Here is a 20,315-nt window from a genome sequence, read left to right as displayed (position 1 = left end):
TATCCATCGGGGTTTATTAAATCCGATCCACTTACAACCCTTAATGCTAATGTAATCGATGTGCAGCTCGCTTGCGCTGCAGCTTACCAACCGTCCGACGAAAATTCGTTTACCATCTGGACTTTGAGCTATTCTCGGGAGCAATGGCTGCGATCGCTTTTCGTCTTTATCTCGCAACCGAAATCTCTAATTAGTGACGTGAAAGGATTAGTACGAATTTCTTTACGAAATTAATTTAAGTAGTAGGAAAAGGGTTATGAATTTATTAATTTTAATTAGGTGTTCGTGATATAGCGGGTGCAGGAATATTAATGTTGATATTAATAGTTGCCACTAGGAAAATTAAGGTTTATTAGTTATTTAGTTATAATAGTTGCTGACAGTTGGAACTGAGATTTATTATATGTTTTATTATAATGGTTTCTACTAGTTGAAATTGAAGGTTACAATGTAATTAATTGCTATATTTTCAACTGGTTGAAATTAAAATTTATAAAATATTTAATCATAGTAGTTACTACTAGTTAAAACTAGAAATTACAATATAATTAATTACTATAGCTTCAATTGGTTAGAACTATAATTTATAAAATATTTAATCATAATACTTGCTACTAGTTGAAACTAAAGATTACTATATAATTAATTACTATAGCTGCAATCGATTAAAACTGAAATTTATAAAATATTTAATCATAATAGTTACTACTAGTTAAAACTACAGATTACAATATAATTAATTACTATAGCTTCAATTGGTTAGAACTATAATTTATAAAATATTTAATCATAGTAGTTACTACTAGTTGAAACTAAAGATTACAATATAATTAATTACTACAACTTCAATCGATTAAAACTGAAATTTACAAAATATTTAATCACAATAGTTACTACTACTTAAAACTAGAGATTACAATATAATTACTTACAATAATTACAACTAGTAACTAGCTAAAACTAAACTTTACAACATACCTAACAACAATAATTACCACTAGTTAAAACTAAACATCACAATACAATTACAACAATTACAAAACTACCAATAACCAAATTAAAAGACAATCCCTCATCACAAAACAATATGACCCCTCAACTTCAACCAATCTTCCCATGAAAAATTGCCTTTCACCACGATTACTCTCCAACACACCCTACAGAAAAGTTCAACTCGACACTGTCAGTACCGCAACATAATTGCCAACTAACACGTTCCCCCGATTCCTTCGCAGCCCTATTAACTTACACGAAAAGAATATAAACGTGGTCATTACACGTTAACGAGAACAAAATGGATCCACGTGGGAAGCCAGGGGTTTCTCGCTCGACAAAGTCGAGGCCGTGCGTCGTCGTCATCGTCGTCTTCGGCCGCCATTAAAGGGATCGTTGCCGGAGGAACGAGACGCAGCGATTTCCAGGGCAGTAAATTCTTCCGCGTACGTTCGATGAGTTTCTTTTACGGGCTAGCAGTACATGCATATCGCGCGAGTGCAAGAAAGGAGTTCTTGACACAAATCTGACGACCCTGAAGAGCACGTAGGTGATAAACACCCTTAACAACCGTGCGGCACGCCAACTCTTTCGTGATCGATACCGAGCTTTCACCCCGACCTTTCGGGGGATGCTCGGTTGTTCCTCGTCCCTTTCTGAAAAATCTAAGTGAACGTGTTCACTGATAAATCTCTCGATTTTTTAACACTAGATCTACGGATCATGCCAATTTCATTCATATTGAATTTTATAAACATTGTTTGTTGAATGTTTGGGTCGATTTTCACTCATATTGAATTTTATAAACATTGTTTGTTGAATGTTTGAGTCGATTTTGACTCATATTGAATTTTATAAACATTATTTATTAAATGTTTAGATCGATTTTGATTGGTTTAATTAGGTGACTATGGTTCCTAATAATATATTTTTAAACATTTGATTTGCTAGATCTAAACGGACGAACATTAGTGTTTCTGGGAACAGTAGAATAAACTGTACAATAAATATTCATAGGTCTAGTGTTAATACTAAAATTACCGAGCAGTTCCATTGACTTTTTGAAATTCTTTTATAGAAACTCTAAGAGGGCATCTATTGAGACTTTGATTCGTAATTTAGTTTGCATGGTGCTGAATCTTGTTTAATAATTTCTTAGAGACATATCTGTTATCTTTTTAATAATTGAGGAAAGGGGACACCAGTAATGGTTATTTTTATCTGTCTAGGTAAGGTTCTAGATCGTCGTTCATTCGTATATTTTCTAATTAACATAGAGGCGTCAGGATATCGCGGGTATTGTAATAAATCCTTCTTCTACTCGCGGCGTCCGCGACCTAATTTTCGAGCATAATCGAGGTTTCCCATTCAGCCCGGCTAATGGAAAATTATATTGACAGCACCTATGGACGCACGTCCGCCACGCCTAAATGTTCTCTCGCCGCGGTGAGAGCCTCGTCTCAGCACTCGATGGGATTGTCATTATTTCGATCATCCAGGACGCACGCATACACATATATACACATATGTCTTTATAATTACGGGAGCAGTCTAAATCACAGTTTGAAAAAAATGAGTTTATCAGTCATTTCACGTCATATTATTTTGAACTAAATTAAAACAAACAAAAATATGGGCCCATAATTATAAAAGTAATCTAATTCAAACTTTGAAGAAGATAAGTTTTTCAGTTATTTGACATCACGTTATTTTAAACTAAATTAAAAGAAACAAAAATATTGGCCCATACTTATAAAAGTAGTCTAATTCAAAATTTGAAAAAAAATTAGTTTATCAGTTATTTCACGTCACATTATTTCAAACTAAATTAAAATGTACACATAAGTGGTGTTCAAAAGTTCTCGGCGAGATCGTTTTTAGAGCTTCTCTTACACAATAAAGACTTTAAGGACTTTTCGTTATTGTGACATGTAAAGGACATATTGCGTGAGAGGATACTGTAAGAAATCAACACCATCTACTCTTCACGCGTATCGTGTCAGAAATAAATAATAAATAATAATGATAATACGTGTACATCCTGATACGTACACGTACATACATCGTTCCAATTCCGATTCCCTTATACACGCAGACGCCCATTATTTTCCTTCTATATTTGTTCCGTGTTTCTTGCTTCACTTCTATTTCTGCTGCGGTCGTACTACGATAGATTTTATTTCTGTTTCCATTTTACTCGGACCCTGTTTGTTTGGTTTGATGTAATGTGAAATGCAGCTGGATACGTGTTTCGCGTGCTCGTGACCTATATTTCCGGATGCTTAACTAAATACGCTGGAATTTGGAAATATTCATATTTTACTCGGCGCTGGGACTACCGAGCGTTTAGTTAACATTAACATGTAATACCTATAAAAATTTTGACAATAGATTATTTTCAGTCCCTCCTTAGTTATAGTTAACACTAGGTTTACGGAACGCGTCAATTTGACGCGGATTGAATTTTATAAACATTATTTGGTAAATGTTTCAATCGGTTTTCGTTGATCCAATTACATGAATATGAATCCTGATTGTCTATTTCTACATCTACAATTTCCAGAATCTAAATGAACGAATATCAACTTCCCCAGGAACAATAGAATAAACTGTACAATAAATGTCCATAAACCTAGTGTTAATTATCGGATAATTATCTGATATTCAAATGGAACCATTGATTTTCAAGATCATTTCGAATATTCGGTACTTTTGAGATATCTATAATTAATACAGTAGTTCTAGTATTAATAATTGTTTAATATTTCATTTAATATTTCTGTAACAATAAATTAAATATTCGAATTGCTTCTGTACTTAGAACAATTCTTATCGAGTACATTGAATAATGCTTGTTATTATATTGAATTAAATAACTATCATTTAATTACAATGTTTAAATAGTAATTCAATCATTATTTTATTATTGAGTAATATTTATTTTTACATATTATGTGTCACAATATATTTTTAAAGAAATCAATTGTTTTTTCTTTTAATTCTGATAACAGAACGAATAATAGAAGTCCCGATAACAATTTCTCGGACACACGGTGCATTTGATAATTACACGAAACGTCCGACGAAACAAAATGTCAGCAATAAACAGAGCGAGCGCAAACACTCGTTAGATCATTGAAACAGAGGTTGATCCGGCAGCTCGAATTCGTTTGCGCGTTAATCGCAACGTGTAATTGCGACGTTAACCAGTTACAGTAATTCCCGTTGCACCTGCAACCGGTATCTAATGCTATTAACGTTACAAATGCGCATTCTGCATGAAGACCGGTAATTAATCATTTTACGGTGGAACTCTTAGAAACTGTAATTATCCTCGGTTTACAAAGAGCACTTTTAATTTAACTTCTTTCAGAAATTATCTACTTCGACTCGTTTGTGGGACAATAAAAAATTGCATCATGTAAATTATCAAATTTTTGACTAAGAAATGGATTAGGATAATTTTGGTCTAATTTCTCTTTCTGGATTCTTGTGAGAAAATAGATTTCGTGGAATAGTTATTGGATTAATTAGATATTGATATCGTAATGTTATTAGTACTATTGATTGGTATTAATCAGTGATAATATAATACAGTAATAAATACTAATAATCATTAGTAATTATCGGTAGTTATTAGTAATATATTTCAACAATTAACACCGATTAATAATACTAATAACATTACAATATCAATATTTAATTGATCCACTACTAATTAGTACCATTAATTCGTATCTTATATCACCATCAACTACTATTAATCATTACCATCAATATCATGGCAATATTAATAATCAATTAATATAATTAATCCACGATTAACTAGTACCATTAATTCCTATCTTATATTATTATCAGCTACTATTAATCATTATCATTGATTACCATCTTATATCACCATAAACTATTATTAATCATTACCATCAATATCATTGCAACATTAATATTTAATTAATCCAAAACCATTACACATTTCAAAACCAGAATTCAGTCCACCACTATTCTGAACCAGTTTCCACGTTCCTATTCTTTTCTCTTCTAATTAACAGGCAAAAATATTCATCCGACGTGCACAGAATAATATTGCCGAATTTCAGGAAAGGGGAGTAACCAGTTTTTAGACAATGAAGGATTCAATTTCGCTGTTCTCGCCTGTATCAATTTCACGCGACGACGATTTCATGTTTTCTGTGTTTGGTTTTCATATCCAGCGGAGCGGTTTTATCGGGGCTCCTCGTCGAGATTACGACCCGGAAAGAAGAAGGGGGAAAAAAAAGATTGCAAATCGTTATTGAGCCCCGCTGTAAACAGAATACTAAATTCGAAGTATTATCGGGATTGTAAAACAAATCTATTCCGAGCGCAGTGTAAACAAAAGATAGCAACAATCGCCTACTTGCGGTTGTGCGTGCTGCAGGACTTAACCTAGCACTCTGCATTGTTCGTTTCTCCTTTTTAACGAACGAATTCTTGTTCACTATTAATTTAGTATTATAATTAAACGTTTAATTCCTTTCTCTTTAATTATGGATTTAACTCTCTTTTGGGAATGATAATTTTAAACTTTGAAATCCTTAATAATGCTCATCGTTTTTCTTTAAATTTTGAATTCATTAAATGTTTAATTATCGAATGTTAATGATTTCTTATATTATCATGATTAATATTTGTTAAGTACTATTTACGATTATTCGGATACAAAGTAATAATAGTACGATGTGGGCAAGTAATTACAAGCTTCAATGAAACGGCTGCAAGAGAATTGAAGAAAATCATGATTAATATTTCCAAGGTACTACTAACAATTATGTAAATGTAAAGTAACAACAGTATAATGTGAAAAAGTAATTATAAGCTGCAATGGAAAGGTTGCAAGAAAATTAATCAAAAATCGTAATTAATATTTCCAAGGTTCTGTTTGAAATTGTTCAAACGCGAGGTAACAACAGTATAATATAAAAAAGTAATTATAATCTTCAACGGAAAGGTTGCAAGGAAATTAATCAAAAATCATACTTAATATTTACAAGGTCCTATTTACAATTATTCAAACACAAGGTAACAACAGTATAATATAAAAAACTACTCACAACCATCAACTAAAACGTAGCAACAAAATTTTTAAAGAACCACAATTAACATTCCCAAATTACCATTCACAATTGCTTCACTCTAAAGCACCAATAGCACAATATAAAAAAATTCCTGCAACAATCCCCGAACACCTCGAGAAATGAAAAACAAAACGCTCATCCAGAATTTAATTAACACTAAATTAACCGCTTGACGTACTATTCACTTTCGCTAGTAAGCTCGTGTAACATTTTACTATCGGCAGTTTAGAAAAGCAGCAAAATTGTCCATTCCACTTCAAGCGGAAATTTCATTTGAAGATAACACACTGATAACAGCGAAATAGTTCTGTGCTTTGATCCGTGGGTAATGGAGAACATCGATTGTTGTTAACCCTTTGCACTCGAAAGTTTTTCACTCCAAATATTCAACATTTTCCGACGAGATATAAACGACATTGAAACTAATTTAACGAACATTCACAGATAAATTAATCGACAAAGTAATTTTATTTAAATATTTCCTATAGCAGTACAAAGTTTCATTTAACACTAGATTTACGGGCATTTATTGTACACTTCATTCTATTATTTCTAAAAGAATAGATGCTCGTTTATTTAGATTGTGGAAACTGGAGATTTGATAGTAGGTAATCGGGGACATGTCAGTGTGATCGCATCAATCAAAATCGGCGTAAACATTTACAAAATATTCCTGAAATCCAATATGCATCAATTTGACGCGTTCCGTAAACCTTGTGTTAAAATACCAAATATTCAATTTTATAGTTCTGCTGCATCAAATCAAGACTGAGAGTCACCTCTCGAGTGCAAAGGGTTAACACTAAAACTACCGAGCAGTTTAATTTACTTTTGAAAATTTCGCTACAGAAACTCCAAGAGTGCATCTGTTCAGACTTTAATCGATTTACAATTCAGTTTGCGTAGTGCTAAATAAATTTCTTTAATAATTTCTCAGAGAAACATTTGTTACCTTTCTAATAATTGCAAAAAGAAGACATCAGGCATGGGTCATTTGACCCCCCTGGTAGTTTTAGTGTTAAATTAGTCTAGAAATCTTCATCGCGAGTCTCGCTGGTGATTGCACTGGAAGGGGTTAATATACACGTCCCAGAATGAAAGGTCCAACTTTCCCCAATATCAAGCTACAATTTTCCGCGCAGCGTCCCCTAAAAACTTGGTCCACGAGCGGTTATAAAGTTGAACAATGGCGGCAGACGAGGGACGATATACACTGCGCGCCGGGAAAATAAAATAGCACGACGCCGGTTGTTTCAGCGGAGTCTTCGCAGTTGTGCTCTCGATAAGTTTAGACAATGAGGGTGCATTCTGGCGTGGACGAAGTTCGTCGGGCCGAGTTTCCACGACGGCCGTCACTCGGCTAGTGAACTTGACGGGTTTACAGAACGAGTGGCAGGCAAGATACACGGTGAAGTTTGGATTTAAAGCCTCCGACGGATTTACGACGACCATAACGTCTCGTTATTTCAGGTGGTTGTGCAAGGCTGGTCGCGGAACGACGCCGCTATCGATTTTCGGACACGGCTGGCACCAGTCGTTGACATTCGGCGCCGATGATTGACGAGAACCTATCCACGTCGCGTATTTCCCCGATTTTCGCATGTCTCTCAACCCTTTGCCGATGGAATTTCGTTATGGGAATTGTTTATTCTTTAACAGTCTGATTGCCACGGCGGTCACCGATCGGAGCTTTCAAATTACAAGGGAATAATTATGACTTGGAAGATAATTGATTTCGAATAGAAATTTTCCGTAACGTGAATAACTAGATAATGGGGTAATATAAGAATTTTCATATCAAAGAATTAATAATTCTTGCTTTGTATCTTTGCTTTGTGTATTATACTTGTCGCGTTTAGTAATTCATTATTTGAAGTGTATGGTGTTGATTGAGCATTCTTTTAAACGTTTAACGGTGGAATTTTATTTTGAAAATTATTTATTCTCTCGTATTATATAATATATAATATAATATATAATAGGGTAATATAAAGTTTCATATGAAACAATTAATAATTCTTGCTTTGTATCTTTGCTATGTATATTATACTTGTGTTTAGTAATTAACACGTTGAATGCCATGGGGGTCACCGGTGACCCCCAAGCAAATCGAATTACTGTAATTCTCTCAATTAAACGATGATTATTCGCAAACATTTCTACATTATAAATAATGATACCCATTGCGGTGACATTCAGTTTGATGAACGTGCAATGATAATAATCCAATTCAGTCAAATGATTTAATATTGTATTTTTTCCATTTTGTGTATTTTGCTCGATGAAATCGTGCGGCGTTCAACGTGTTAATTGTTTGAAGTGTACGGTGTTGATTGAGCCTTCTTTTAAACGTTTAACGGTAGAATTTTATTTTGAAAATTATTTATTCTCTCGTATAGTACTCGTTATGTTTAATAACTAATTGTTTGAGGTATACGTTGTTGATTGAGCCTCCTCTTAACCCTTTAGGGGTGGAATATTATTTTGAATTATTCTATACACCGTAGAAGGGTTAATTGCTAAATTATTTCTTTGGTAGTTCGTTGGTTACTAAGTGAACAATCTAATTTGGGATATAAAAAGTGAAAATTAGATTTCTATTTCTATTAGAATCAATTCATTTGCTGTATTGTTGAAACGAAGTGAAATTCTATATGAAATTAGAAAAATCGTTGATAATAGTTTCAATTCTATCGTTTTATAGCACAAAGGATCTTCGATTGATAAATAATAAGATGCTAGAAAATTTAATTCTTCGGAATAATAAGATTGAAATCTTTGTTTTTTGAAAAGCTGCACGACTTTTATTGTAACATGTCACTGAATATATCTATTTAATTAATAATTTCCGTCTAAACCAGTTTTTGCTACTATTAAATATTAAAACGGAAAACCCGAAGTCTGACAGTTTGACAGGTTCGATGCCCGTAATGTTAAAACAATTCGCATTTAATTATATTATCAAGGAAATCGATGGGGATCAATTCAATGAAATTTAAACTTGTCAGAACTTTATGAATTCTCTAACTCTAAGTTAAACAATTTTGACAAACATTTGAATATCCTTTTTCTAAACATACTGACTCTACTAATAAATATTATTTAATTATTAATTGATTAATTCAACCAAATTTTTCAACTGCACTTTCAAAATTTATCGAAATGACTCCGTCAAGATCCCAAAATTGACATTTAAATATTCCATTCTCTGAACAAGTATTCAATTACTTGATTCCACCAAATGTTTCAACAACAATTCCAAAATCCGTCGAAATGACACATCCATCAAGTCCCCGGAATTGATATTTAAATTCTCCATTCCCATTTTACAACTTTAAACTCGCGTCCGACTCGAGATCCCGATAGATTGTGTTTGACGTTCAAATCGCCGCCGACAAAGGGAACGATCGAACTTCGCTGTCGACGGGAATTGCGCGTCGCTGACTTCCAATCGATTCCTCCATACGTGTATATTTTTTTCCCTCCTTTTCTTCCGCCGGGTTCAAGTGATCCCCGACGACAAGCAAGTGAACAGCAGAAGCCGTGGCGAGGAGGAAAATGGCCGCGTCACGGTCGCCTAATTGAACGACACGGAAAATCCACGTAGTACCCACCGGTTACGAAATTCATTACACAACGTGTTTAGCTCCCAGAAACCTTTTATTAGTTAATAACGCGTGGATTACGAGATCCGGCTTGGCTATTGTTCGAAGCAAACAATTTTCTTCTATTCAGGAAAACCGTGATTATTTAAAATTACGATGGATCGTCAACTGGATCTCAGGCAATTGTCAAAGTATAGCATTTTACTGTATTAATCTTTGCTTCGTTAGGGATAGTTAAGTTCCATCGTGATGTTTCAATTTTGATGGGGAAATCTTTTTGGAAACGTTTCGGACAAATTCGAAATTTTAGAAGGTATGATGTTTGTTAATTATTCTGAATATAATTATTAAGCGTTGTATGTTTATTCTAATTTCCATAAATGTTGTTTCGGAAAGTATAATATTCTATGCTCAAAATTTCAAAATTTTCAAAGTTTTAAATGATATTATATAGTGTTTAATAATAATTGTATGTATATACAGTTATTAAATGTTGTTTATTTATTCAAATATTCAAAGTTCAAAGTTGCAAAAGGATGGTATTTTATAATGACGTTGGAAATGATTCTTTCCAGCTCCAGTGATTATTTGAACAGTTCTATTGAATTCTGTCCTCGTGGAATACAAGGAAAATGACTTATAAATAGTCAGTTATTTTTGTTTTTAATTGCACTCGCTCGTTTCGTCTGTAAACTCGTCAAGTTCATTAAACACAGACGTAATCTACTGTCGTTTAACGATATTCTAACGGTCGCGCGTCGTTTCAGTAAATTTGACTTGGAAGCAAACCTTTGTTCTTAGTTTCACGTTACTAAATATACTATTAATTTAATGTCAACAGGTTATGCACGTTACAATTGAATTACAAATGAAATTTTCCCGGTAATTGAATGTCACCTTCTAATTGGACGCAATGTGGATCACTCAATATAAGGTAAACTCGAAATGTTATGAAATAATGAAAAGAGAACAAGGGAGAATACTGTCAAAGAATCTTTTGACATTAGCTCCATGGAAAAACGTAGAAAAATAATCCTCATGAAATTAAACACACCTTCATTTCATCTCTAAATGAAACAGTTATAAAGGAAATGAAACTTGAGCATACAAAATATAAATTTCCACAGAGAACAGAGAAATTCCATATGGAATCTCTGTATATTTCATTTCATCGATATCAACTTGCTTAAGTATCTACTATTAATTACAAAAATATTGCAAAGGAATTTTTATTTTCTCATAGATTAATTAATCAATTTTTCCTTCTTTATTTGTAACTCATTCAAGTGATAGATTATTCAATTTTGTACTTTTCTATTATACAGAAATAATTCAATTCTTTATTTTGCAATTGTAAATATGTTATTCAATTTCTTAGTTTTCTGTTATAAATGAATTATACAATTCTTTTACAACTTCTCAATTATAAATGAATTATACAATTCTTTTACAATTTCTCAATTATAAATGTATTATACAATTATTTTACCATTTTTCAGTCTTAAACGAATTATACAACTGTTTTACCATTTTTTCAGTCAAACGAATTATACACTTTATCAAGTATAAATGAATTATACAATTCTTTTACAATTTCTGAATTATAAATGAATTATACAATTCCTTTACAATTTCTGAAATATAAATGAATTATACAATTCTTTTACAATTTCTGAATTATAAATGAATTATACAATTCCTTTGCAATTTCTGAAATATAAATGATTTATACAATTCTTTTACAATCTATCAATTATAAATAATTTATACAATTCTTTTACAATTTCTCAATTATAAATGAATTACACAATTCTTTTACCGTTTCTCAATCATAAACGAATTATTCGGTGCCACTGATAATTATGCGAAAAGTCGAACAAGCGAATTATCCAGTATCATTGACAATCATGCAGAAAGTATATAATAAATTATCGTTCATCCCATCTGTCCTCCGTCGAAGCAATTCACGATTCAGCCGAGCAATCCGGATTCCCTCCAAATATTCCTGAATCACACGTAGACAGCCCGAGGAGCAGCCGGTTGACGGGAATTGCTACAATCTTCATTGATGCATTTAAGTTTATGGCTCCGGCCAATTTGTGTCAACTGTTTCGACGTGTGGGACGTAAATTGTACGTTCCCCTTCCCCGCGGAAATGCTGCTGACGTCACTGGTTTCATTGTCCCGCGAAATTTTCATAGGCAAAACCGCGCGAAACCGAATTTTATTTATTCATTCGTCTACTTATGAAAATAAGTGCACGATTGTCAACCGGTTGCACAATAACCTTGGTTACGTATGAAGATTGTCTCAATGATACGAATGCAAATGAGGTGTGGTGAGCTTGCATAATAAAAATATACAATAATACACATGAGTAGATATAACGAAACATGTGAAATGATGAAATGAAAGAAATGAAATAGGAAATGGATTGATGTTGCTTAAGGTGTTAGGTGAATTTTATTTTCCAGCATACTGTTGGTGTAAGAATAATTAGATGTTAATATTGTAGAATATGTGATTGCAGGTATAATAAGTTACGGAATACTTTAAATAATAATAGAATGATATATAAACATATATTCTTATGTATAAGAGAAATATTTATTCTTTATTTATGCTTCACAGTATTCGTTAACTTATTATATATCTATAATCACGTATTCAATAACATTAAAATCTAATTATTGCTGTACTAGTGAATTCTATAATTAAATTCTATAATATATTCTTATAGAAAAAAGAAATATTTATTCTTCATTTATACATCAAAGTATTCATTAACTTATTATATCTATAATCACGTATTCAATAACATTAAAATCTAATTATTGTTATACTAATGAATTCTATATTCTAGGAATATTAACGATGTAACAATAATTATATTTCAATATTATAGAATATGTAGATATAATAAGTTAACGAATACTTATTTCTTACTTATAATATAAGCAACAAATAATAATTCCATAGTAAAGAATAGAAAATAACAATTACAAATACTATAATAGTACTATAAATAAACTAAGTTAAACAATATATTAAGGAGTAATAAACAACAACAAAATAAGAAATGAAAGCAATAAACAAATACCAATAAAATTACAAATTACTCGAAAAAGAGAAATTTTCATCGGAAAACTCGTCGAAAATTTGCTACAGAGTGAAAAGCGTCATCCATTTTCGTTTCAGGCGTAGCTCTCGAAAACACACGAGCGCGGCTGCCTTTTTACCAGCGTGTCCTCCTCTCTCGCGACGAAAAGCAGCGAATGGTCTCGTTAAGGGAACTTCCACCATAAAAATACCTCTACTTTCTGCGTGTCTCCGTAATAGACGCTGGTTTTCAGCTCTCCCGTGCCGTCCGCGGCTACGCGAGGACGAGGGAACTTGTTACCCCGGTTTTTAAAAGTAAATCTCTGTTTATCGCGGCCGAAACACGTCTAAAACGCGAATAGACGGAGAGAGAGAGACTCCTACTGGTAAGACGTTCCGGGATTTTCGGGAATACACGAACCATGATAGGGTGTAACTTGAACACCCTGTATAGGGGGAGTTTTACTGCATATGGGGGATCCTTATCTGCAGGACAATGGGACGTAGCTGATAAATTCCCCTGGTTCGAATGGATCTTGTGGGATTTAAATCTTTTAGAATTGTTTGGAGAGATCGTTAAGAAGTGGCATGATACAGTTTTTCTTGAATTTGTGGGATATGGATGGTGGATGAGGATGGATGAGGATTTATGGTGTGATGTGTAAGGTGATATTGAGTGGGAATTGAATTTAGTCGTTGATTTAATGTTCGAGTGCATTGTATTGGTATTGTTTTTAATAAGATATTAAGATGTAATTTGATGTAAGCTTGGTAGTTTGTTAGGAATGTTATTGGGGAGAGTAATGGGAATAGTGTTTTCAGGGGAATTTTAAATAGTATTTAAAGTATAAATTATATTTTAAATGTGGTTGAAATGAAATATTGTTTACAATGTTCTAGATGTTGTCCGGAATAATCAATATATTTCCTACAGAATATAATAATTAATACCAGAAGAATAATGAGTCATTTGAATTCAAAGGAATCGAGTAATATTTATGTGTATCAACCCTTTGCACTCGAGAGGCGCCATTTGATTCAACCCAACGAAAATATAAAATTTAAAATCCAATATTAAATTTTCTATAATGTACCAACACATAGAACGTCGAAATAAAATAGTTTCGGCGCTTAATTTATGCGAGGTATTGTTTTATATTAATTGTAAGAAATACCATTGATATTTCATCAAAAAAGTAAGGAATATTTGTTGCAAAAAATATTCTCGAGTGCAAAGGGTTAACCCTTGGTGACCCTTAGTCACCACTTGATTTGATACAGCGAAACTATGAAGTTGAATATTCAGTATTTCAAATTAAAATTACACTTCGCAATATGAAATATTTAAATAAAACAGCTTCGTTGCTTAATTTATCTGTGAGTCATCGTTAAATTAGTTCCAAACAATGTCGTCTATATTCCATCAGAAAATGTCGAAATATTTCTACTGAAAAACTTCCGAGTGCAAAGGGTTAAACTCTTTAAAATTTATTTATTCAAGAATATTTGGGAGTCATTGAAATGTTACCTTTAAATGGTACAATTGTGATACTACAAATAAATATAGAAAAAATTGTTAAAACAGGTAGTTGCCATAAAATAGTCTGAATCGAGTTAAAATTGAATTCCAAACAGAACAGAATCGAGGTCTAATTATCATCAAACCACGATTACACATAGAATTCGAGTTTGACTCGACATAGGACTGCTAAGGGTTAAGGCAAGGGGTTAACGGGTTAGGGTTAACGCCACCGAGGAAAGGGTGAAATCGGATAATCGAAAAGTGATAAGCCCCTGTCCGAGCACTTGTACCACGCAGGTATACGCACACCTGTGGCCAGGTCCCCTCTCCACGTCGTACAAGCAACAGCTTCGGGCATACTCGGCGCCAGTTGTAAGCCGGCACGCGACCGACGAGGATCGTTCTCTGCATCGCTTGTCAGCGATGTGCCGGTGTCCTTGGTACAGGATGCGCGCCAGGACGAGCTAGCGACCGTCGGGCCCCGATATACTGTTTACCAACGATCACGAAGTCTGTCCATATTCGGCTGTAACATAAATACGTCCGGATTTGTTCAACATTTGCTTCCCTTTTTGTATCGCCAGTTTCGCGAAACAGTGGTTTAACAGTGCCGGATCGAAATTAACCAAGTGTAGATTATTTGTCGATTAGAGTGAATCGGTGATAAACGCGAATGCAGTTTCTGGTTGAATTCTATGTGTAATCGTGGTTTGATGATAATTAGACCTCGATTCTGTTCTGTTTAGAATTCAATTTTAATTCTGAGTTTGTTGCAGTTGTGCTGTAAGTCGGTTGTAGTTGAGTTTTGGATCAGTTGTTCGTTTTTTATTTAATTTTGGGTAGATCCCGAGTCGATTCTGATCCGTATAAGATTCTGTTTTAATTAAATTCTGATTAAATTCTGATTCAATTCTAATTCCATCCTAAGCCGATTATAATTCAATTCTATTTAGATTCTAATTCAATTCTGATTCAGTTCTGATTAAATCCTAATTAGATTCCGATTCAATTCCGATTCAATCCGAATTAGATTCAGATTCAATTCAGACTCAATTCTAATTCAATTGTAATTCAGTTCTCAGAACTAGAACAGGTTCATACTTATTTATGTTACCATCTAATACTCCCAATCGACCAGTGACAGTGTCCATATTAATTCCCCGAAATTTTTCACTGCAGAAATAAAAAGAAAATTCAGTGAGAAAATCGAATGAAACAATTGTCAAGTTTGAAAAGTGACCAGTGCTCGGTGCATACAGTGATTCATCAGCCAAAGAATTTAGTGATCTAGATATGTGTTGGTTTTTTTATTGATGATTCCGGCAAGTGATCCATCAGTGTTGAGTAACTGATCACCGAAGTCCAATCTAAGTTTTTCGAGCATCGGAAAGTGTGTCTTCGGTTTCTATGAGTTTCGCTGGTAATTAACAGCCTCCTGCTTGCCCTTTCGACGATCCTCCCACCGGTGTGTCTCTGTTTACTCGGGTTGTAAGTTTGATTAGAGTCCAAGGGGGAGAGATTTTTCCGCGGAGAGGGTCGATTAAAATTTTGTTAGGGGATGTTACTGGGGATATTGGAGAGCTTTGTCAACATTGTACCGGGAATTACTTTGCGGTTTTGTTTTGGGGATTAATTGTTTAAGGGGGAGTACGGGGAAATTGGATTTTTGAGACAGAGTAACGGGAAAGCCGGATTTTTAAGATAGATCAATGGATTGAAATGAATTCTTGAGTTAGGTTAACAACAAAATTGAATTTTCGAGTTAAGATTGATAGGAAAATTGAATTTGCGAGTTAGAATAATAAGGAAATGAAATTATCGAGTTGGAATAATAAGGAAATTGAATTTTTAAGTATTGTTAAGAGTTTTTAGAATAGGAAATATCATGGATCAATTTGTTAGTTTTATTGGAAAGAGAAAAATCGATAAATGTTGGAAAGAATTGACGAATCACAGAAAATTCATGTTTGCAGTTTAAACGATAACGATAGTGAGAAGCCAGTAAATATAATTGATAGTTTAGCATTCGCTGCAGTTCTCTGGTAAAAAGTGTAATATTTAGTATTGAAAATATCTGCGAGATAGTAGGTACATGTAGAATATTATATGAGTTGTTTGCAATTCAAAGTGACTCACTCTATTTTTTTAATGCTCTCGAATTTCAAAGCTGGAATATTGTTTCCTTGAATACATAATTTTATTGAATTCCTCTATTCCTTTACTTTTCCACTTGTCTATTGGACTATTGCTCTACTATTCTATTTAAAGAACTGATCTGTTTGATAGAATTAATGTACGTTATTTAATACTAACATTATGATACCACATTTAATTAATTTTCCTCTAATTACGAGATAAGAAAATTGAATTAATCATTTTTAGTATTAATATTGATTATAGAAGTTCTATAACGTCAATATTAATAATAGAAATTAATAGTAGAAATTATATTGTGAATATTAATAATAGAAATTAACAATAGAAGATCCACTATTAACATTAACAACAGAAATTAACAACGGAAATTCTAGTGCTAATATCACTATCATTCCACACTTCTGGTATCTAATATTTAATTGAACGAATTAAACTACAGCATCGCGGATAGTTTCAGAAATACAAAAAAAAAAAATTACGACGCACGTATGACGTGATAATCGATATTTGAACAAGTTTCCACGTTGAACAATGGATTTCGCAATATTTTCGGACGGCAAAGGTTTCCTTATTATCGCGATTTGACACGCGTCGATAGCGACTCCGGCGGATTCCTGTATCTACGCAAACATTGCTGGTTTGATCGACGTATATCGTGCTAGAACGTATCAGCGGCACAATTATCGATCATGTTTCTGTCACAATTTCCGATCGGAAGACGCGTCAACACACGAAACAACTTGTCACCGCCATTATTTCGGTCCCCGGCGACAGAAAAACAATTCTCGCGCGTCGCGCAGCCAACGAATTCCACGGAAACCGGGGAAAATATTTTCGACAGAATAAACGGGGATATTTGTTCCGTTTCTATGTAGCCGTTTAAACATCCTTTCTCCCGGAAAAAATTGTTCTTCCAACATTATCCCCATATTGCCTTATAATATCCAATCAAATTCGTGACGAACGTTCTCAGCAAATCTATATCTAAATCTATATTTATTTATTTTTCGCGTGAATGATACGTTACTGTTTCATTATCAATCTTTTCTCTTCCGTTTCTACATTAACACTAAAACTATCGAGCATTTTCAATTGATTTTTTGAAATTTCTCTGTAGAAACTCTAAGGAGGATCTATCGAGACTTCAATTGATTTACAATTTAGTTTGCGTGTTGGTAAATGAATTTATTTAATAATTTCTTAGAGAAATATCTGTTGTATTTTTAATAATTGCAAGATGAATTCAGAAATGAGTCATTTTGATCCTAGTTTTAGTTTTAACATCTGTAATGTCCAATTACACTCGTGACGAACGTTCTCAGCAAATCTAAATGCTTTTATTTATTTTTCGTATGAATGATGTATTACTTTTCCATTATCAATCTTTTCTGTTCTTTTTCTATAATTATCAAGCGTTCTTTTCTTCTATATTCAATTTCTGACGATAAAACAGTTTTGTCAAGCACAGTTGTGAAAGAAGTCGTGGAACAAGGAGGTAATACTCACTTTAGCCATTTAACGGCCATATTTTTACGAGGACTGTATTACCCTTTACTGATTTATTTAAATTCAATATTATAATTTATCCCTTCTGTGTAAACAAGAAGCTTCTGTTAGGAAACATTGAATGGCAACAGTTTTATATTGATAATCAAATAGAAACAAGTGATTATTCACTTGAAGTTAGTACGTAACGTTGTACAGTGAAATAATTTGTCTATCAAAGGGTTAATTGAAAATTACTAATTGAAAAGATTCAATAAACTTAATTAATCAAAACCAACATTCCTAATAAATTTATCAAATAATTTAGTCTAGGATTTTCTTACAGTATTATTCATACTGATCATTAATTATTCAATTAAAGTAGTATTGTTTATTAATATGATAATACTGAAACGAAAATGATGTTATTGTTACAATTGTCGTATGTTTTGCGAATCATTGATTCGTATGTTAACGTTGAATATTGTTACATGAAAAGACACGGGTAACATGAGTTAATTAACTAGCTAATTAGGCGTTAATTTCCACGAATTTGCATTGTGCTTAAATCTCCATTGTACCGTGCGATTCTGGTGAATGTTGTATGACGCAATCGGTCAATCACAAATCATTCGGCAGAATCGTTTCGAGTTGTAACGATTACGTTACCCAGAATTTTCACGTGAAAATAAAGATGAATTTTTGGGAACGTTGAAAATAATCTCAACAAATTTGTTTCATTCGTAAATCGTTTTGTTCCGACACTTTTCGTAAACGTTTCATTTTATTCCTCCAGCGAGGAAATGTTGTAAATCTTCTTCCGTCTTCCATTCGTCCAGGAAAATTCGAATTTCCTTTGTGGTTTATGGTTTTCTTATCGAACAACGTATAAAGTAAGTCATTCGTGTGCTAAAATAATTGTTTTACAGAATGTTAAACTGTGTTCCAATTAGTTCAATTGCTTGTAAGAAGCTTCCTAATATTTTATACCTTAAGATTCTATTTATGATTTAATAATCTTGGTTTATAAATTGTTTCTAAATATACCAGAATAATGTTATAAACATCCAAGAATACTGATACTGTTTTCTAAATGCCAGTTTATAGAATTAATTTTAATGTTAACATATAATATTAGTAATATAATGAGTGAAATAATTTGAATTAATAAGACGATAAAATGAGATTAATATTAATCCTAAATTAAGTATCAAAAGTAACATTACTTCTAAATCAAATATGAAAACAATTAACACTAGAATTATGTACCAGTGATAATAACTAGTTTCGGTATTTTCGTTTCGCAATTATTGTTTTCAAAGCATCGGATATTCGAAACATTCGAAACAATCAAAATATTTGATTATACATCAATCGCATTAAATGCTCGGTAGTTCTAGTGTCAAATAACAATATAAGCAACAACACTATTAAACTAAACTAATACCAAAATAATTTCCAAACAATTTCCAAACCGTTTCACACAAGTTCAGCATCAAAACAATTCCAAAACAATTCAGTATCAAAACAATCCCAAAACAATTTCGACAGATCTCGATGTCCAAATAAAGAAAACCGTCCCCGAACCTCCCAGCAAAGCGGAACTTCCGAAAACACTCACCCCGCCGTTTCGCCCGCGAAAACCAAGATTCCCAAATAAAAAGCCGACGCAGCGTTCGTTCCTTGAATCGTCGAACAGAACCGGAGATCTCCGACGGTATCACATTGAATCGCAAACGCAGCGTGTGTTATTCAAAATATTTCCCCCTCGAATTTCCGTGGTGGTTCAAAGGATCAGGAAGAACCGATCAATCGTCCGCTTTGTCGGCCGTTGTCGAATCAGACGGATCCCTCACTTTTCATCTTCGAATTCGACGCGCAATCGGTCGGCCGAGACGGGCAGGAAGACGCTTTCTAATTTTACTACAGCGTGGCGCGTATCTTCCATTTGTCCGTCAAGGGGTTCGAGCTGTTAATCCTTCACGGTCCCCCCGCGCCATGTTCCAAATTTACTCCGTCTACTCCCGCACAGATGCTCTTTAACGGTGCCAGAGTTCCGGCCACCTGGAACTTTTTCCATTTCCATGGAAATCTTTCGACCTGACCCCAACGAGCGACGATTTTCCCGTGAAACGAGGGTTTCTTGGCGGGATAGACGCCTTTCGAGGGTATCTGATGGAAAATGATGTATTAGAATTGAGTGTGTTGAGTTTGAAAGGCTTGCATCTGGTAATTATTAATATTCTTGGTGATTTACTTATATTGTGTTAAATGATGTATTTTTTCTTATTTTCTAGTGAATTTGTTAATGATTAAATAGGTTTCTGGGAAAATGAT

General features: G+C 33.4%; 1 protein-coding gene across 11 annotated transcripts in view; it reads left to right on the top strand.

The window, feature by feature from the left end:
* Positions 1-20,315, top strand: part of dnc (phosphodiesterase dunce) — a 220,604-nt gene that overhangs the window by 95,627 nt on the left and 104,662 nt on the right. Inside the window, exons 1-2 of one of the 11 annotated variants that reach the window (XM_031973014.2) lie at positions 14,696-15,119; positions 15,516-15,756. The exons of 8 other annotated variants lie outside the window; for them this stretch is intronic. The gene's annotated coding sequence lies outside the window, so the exon portion shown is untranslated. Of the gene's footprint in view, positions 1-14,695; positions 15,120-15,411; positions 15,757-20,315 lie in introns of those variants that run through there. 2 more of the 11 variants (XM_031972927.2, XM_031973105.2) reach the window with 2 other exon arrangements.

The sequence above is a fragment of the Nomia melanderi genome, chromosome 2, assembly GCF_051020985.1.
Source record: "Nomia melanderi isolate GNS246 chromosome 2, iyNomMela1, whole genome shotgun sequence".
Taxonomy (NCBI): domain Eukaryota; kingdom Metazoa; phylum Arthropoda; class Insecta; order Hymenoptera; family Halictidae; genus Nomia; species Nomia melanderi.
The sequence above is the reverse complement of the archived record's forward strand: the minus strand, read 5'-3'. Positions and strand labels throughout refer to the sequence as shown.